Here is a 4,517-nt window from a genome sequence, read left to right as displayed (position 1 = left end):
CGCGGCCGCCCCCTCCCTGCGAGCCTCCATATAACCCGCCTCGACGGGCCGCCGCGCGCCCTGCCTCCCCGCCTCGAAGGCGCCTGGTGGGCCTGGGAAGGAGCGACGCGCGAAGCGGGGGCCAGGCCGGCGACTCGGTACCGATGCTGGGGGCTCCGACGGCACCAGGTAGGCAGCGCAGGGACCGGACCGGCGCCGGAGGGACTTGCGCGGGGGTCGGCTCTGCTCGTCTGCGGGGTTGGAGAGCTGGGAGTTGGCGGAAAGACCCGCACAGACTGGGAGAGGGCGACATCCGGTCTCCCTCGAGGTCCGACAGGCTCCCTGGACTTGGCTCTGGGACAGGGAGCCGGCCGGAGTCCAGTCCGGAGGAGAGGCGGGTATGGCCCCCAGTGTGGAGGCCTCTTGGGGGCAGGAGCAGCCTCCCTGGGGTTCCCGGAGGGCCTCCCCCCTACTAGCCCCTCCTCACCTTGGCCTCAAGGCCCTCCTGCTAACTCCCTCCCCCCAGCTTGGAGGGAAGGCTCAGAATGTGTTCCTGGAGAGGCGGGCCCCCACTTCATGCTGCACCTCTGAGCTCTGTACTGATGTGATGGAGGCCTTAGCCTGCCAATCCCCGGCGTTCTCCACTACTGAGACCGCTGATCTGAATCTGGGCCTGGTCACAAGGAGCTAGTTGGGGGCGGGCGCGGGTCTCCCCGTGGTTCTAAGCTGGCCGGGGGGGCGGCCTGTTGCTGAGTCTGGAGTAAGGACAGGGGCCTGGCAGGAGACAGACCCCCGGTTCCTGCCTCTCCCCCCACTCCCTGCACTCCCGGCCCCCGGAGCCATGGTCCTCTCAGGCTTTAAACCCAGGGGAGGAGCTATGGTTACCGTCCTGTTCAGCCTGTGTTGCTGAGTCTGGAGTAAGGACGGGGCCTGGCAGGAGACAGACCCCCGGTTCCTGCCTTTCCCCCCAGCCATGGTCCGTCCTCTCAGCCTTTAAACCCAGGGGAGAAGCTATGGTTACCGTCCTGTTCGGCCTGCATTTTTGTCTGGTCCCTGAGCTGAGGTGCACACGTATGCACTTGTCCACATACACAGACGGGTGACAGGCAGACCGTTGTCACCCAGCAAGGGGCCGGGGCAACTGTGGGATTATCGTCTGACCCGAGGCCGCCTGGCCCAAATGGACTGTGGTCTGTTGGTCCAACACCTGGCTGTTTGGAGGCCATTGGCACAGCCGTGGCTGGGCGGGGTTTGCTGTCATGGACCGTGTTGAGCTTTAATAATTAGCCTGGGGGGAGTGAGTCCTGTAAGCGGAAATAAAACCCATCGCCCCTTTGGTGTTTCCAGAAACCCAGCCACGCGTCTGTTGGTTTATTCCGTGAAATGTCAGAAAGCACCGCACTGAGAACAAAGGGCAGCCTGTTTGGAATTCGGCAGCACGTGAATGTGCGGGGTGTGCGTGCAAGTGTAAAATAGGAGAAAAGCCGGGGAGCGGAGCTGTGCGGAGGCCTGTGCGTCGGTCAGTGGGGCCTCCAGAGGTGGCTGATAAGTAGGCCTGGCGCCCTTGCCTGGTCGCCCAGTGGGTGGAGCGTCGACCTGGGTCCGCCAGGGGGGCTGTCGGGAGGGTGCCTCAGGTTAGTATTTATTTATAGAGGATGCCCCACCCACAACCAAGAATGGATTGTAACGTGGAAACACGTGCCAGCAACTCAGCCAAAACAGAGACAGAAAGGGGAGCCCCAGGACTGGGGAGAGAGACAAACACCCCGGAACCCGGCGGGTGGGGGTCCTGCCTGCAGCCGCGGAAGCATTCACGGAGACGGCCACACCCAAGGGGGCCCCGGGTCCCTGAAGGGTGCGGGGCGCGTGCTCCTCTGGCCTGGAGGCAGCGCCCGCTCACCGAATCCCAAATCCCGGGGGCGTTGATCACCCAGACGGTCCTGACGGGCGTGGATACGCCAGGAACTTGGGTTTGCAACAGATCAGAAGCTTTCCTCAAAGCCCTCCTGCTCGCCAGCCCCACACGGGAGGGCACACCTTCATCTCCCACCCAGGAGCTTCTGCAGGAACGGAGCCGGTGTGTTATGATGTGTCATTTCCTGATGCCTTAGCCCAGTGGCTCTCAACCTTCTGTTCCTCATGTTGTGGTGACCCCCAACCATAACATTATTGTCGTTGCTACTTCATAACGCGACCCACAGGTTGAGAACCGCTGCTAGCCCCTGGGGGGGTGGCGGGGGTGGGAAGAAACCAGACAGAGAGAGGGGTCCGCCAGGGGGGCTGTCGGGAGGGTGCCTCGGGTTAGCACCCACATCCAAGAATGGATTTGTAACGTCGAACACGTGCCAACAACTCAGCCGAAACAGAGACAGAAAGGAGAGCCCCAGGACTGGGGAGAGAGACAAACACCCCGGAACCCGGCGGGTGGGGGTCCTGCCTGCAGCCGCGGAAGCATTCACGGAGACGGCCACACCCAAGGGGGCCCCGGGTCCCTGAAGGGTGCGGGGCGCGTGCTCCTCTGGCCTGGAGGCAGCGCCCGCTCACCGAATCCCAAATCCCGGGGGCGTTGATCACCCAGACGGTCCTGACGGGCGTGGATACGCCAGGAACTTGGGTTTGCAACAGATCAGAAGCTTTCCTCAAAGCCCTCCTGCTCGCCAGCCCCACACGGGAGGGCACACCTTCATCTCCCACCCAGGAGCTTCTGCAGGAACGGAGCCGGTGTGTTATGATGTGTCATTTCCTGATGCCTTAGCCCAGTGGCTTGGTCTGCAGGATGCAAACCTTATTGCCACGCCCCGTTTGATCCCCGACCCCCCGCCCCACGGGGCAATAATGACCTGCCCAGAGCCTCCATGTCCTGCCCAGAACACACGCCTGCAGCCAGCAGCATTGGTGCGGTGTAACCAGAACACACATGCCTCTTTGTGAAGTTCCCTTCTCAGGTTCCTGGAGACTCGGGGACCCTTTCCTGCGTGTGATGCAGAGGAAATGGGTTCTGGGTTACAGACAGGCTCCCTGTGCGCCCGAAGGTTCCAGTTCAGGACAGCCCACCCAGAAGCCAGCTCCCAGGCAGGCCCAGCAGTCAGGAGCCTTCCGCCAGCCCCTCCCTCCCTGCTCGCCAGCCCCACACGGGAGGGCACACCTTCATCTCCCACCCAGGAGCTTCTGCAGGAACGGAGCCGGTGTGTTATGATGTGTCATTTCCTGATGCCTTAGCCCAGTGGCTCTCAACCTTCTGTTCCTCATGTTGTGGTGACCCCCAACCATAACATTATTGTCGTTGCTACTTCATAACTGTCATGTTGCTACTATTAAGAATCATAATGTAAATATCTGATATGCAGGATGGTCTTAGGCGACCCCCGTGAAAGGGTTGTTCGACCGCCAAAGGGGTCGCGACCCACAGGTTGAGAACCGCTGCTCTAGAAGCTAAAACAACTGTGCCCACATTTCGCCCCTCCCTGTCCACTCTCCGTCCAGTGTGCCACTGCAGAGCAGACGTTCGCTCTTCAAAAAGGAATTCTTTTGCCTTGGACAGTGTGCTCAGTGGTTAGAGAGTCGGCCAGAGCACTGAAGGGTTGAGGGTTCGATTCCCGGTGGGTGGGTACCTGGGTTGCAGGTTCAATCCCAGGCCCTCAGTCAGGGCATGTGGGAGAGGCAACCAATTGACATGTCTCTCTCACCTGGATGTTTCTCTCTGTCTCTCCCCCTCCCTTCCATTCTCTTCAAAAATCAATGGAGAAATATCCTCAGGTGAGGATTAACAACAACAACAAAAACAGTGTTCTCTTTTCCTGGATACGCTCCCCAAACCAGAGACCCAAAGAGAAAAGAAATCAAACGACTGTCCATTGAACACCTGCGGCGCTGACACCCGTCAGTGGCGGCTGGGAGCTGGCGTGTAGCTGAGCAGGTCTTTCCCCCCGCAACCCTCCCAAGCGCGCACTGAAGCAGATGCCGTGGGCGTACCCACACATACAGTGGGAGGCTGAGGCACGTGACATGCGTGCCCAAGTTTGCACACTGTGTAAGGAACACAGCCTGGACTCGGAGCTGCGGGCCCCGCCCCTGGGTGGTGTGAACACGACACGCAGCCCCTGACCCACCGCCCCCCCAGTGCAGGGAACACCGTGCTGGGGGCCCCTCAGAGACCATCTGAGCCAGAAGTATAGGACTCAGGGTGCTATGCACTCGAATGGGGGAAATGCCATTGGTATTTGCATTAACTTCAAATAAATGTCAGCATTGCCTGCCATTAGGAATGCAGGCGCCAAACCACCCTCCTGCTCATCATACCTGGAGCTATATTTCTTTAAAAATATATATATATATATTTCTATTGATGTCAGAGAGGAAGGGAGAGGGAGAGAGAGAGAAACATCAATGATGAGAGAGAATCATGGATCCGCTGCTTCCTACATTCCCCATTCTGGGAATTGAGCCTGCCAACCAGGCATATGCCCTGACCGGGAATCAAACTCTACACCAAGCATGTCAAACTCACGGCCCACAATAAATATTTTTGCAACCCACAC

Source organism: Myotis davidii, unplaced genomic scaffold (genome assembly GCF_000327345.1).
Source record: "Myotis davidii unplaced genomic scaffold, ASM32734v1 scaffold427, whole genome shotgun sequence".
In the NCBI taxonomy this organism is placed as follows: domain Eukaryota; kingdom Metazoa; phylum Chordata; class Mammalia; order Chiroptera; family Vespertilionidae; genus Myotis; species Myotis davidii.
This window is presented reverse-complemented; position numbering follows the sequence as displayed.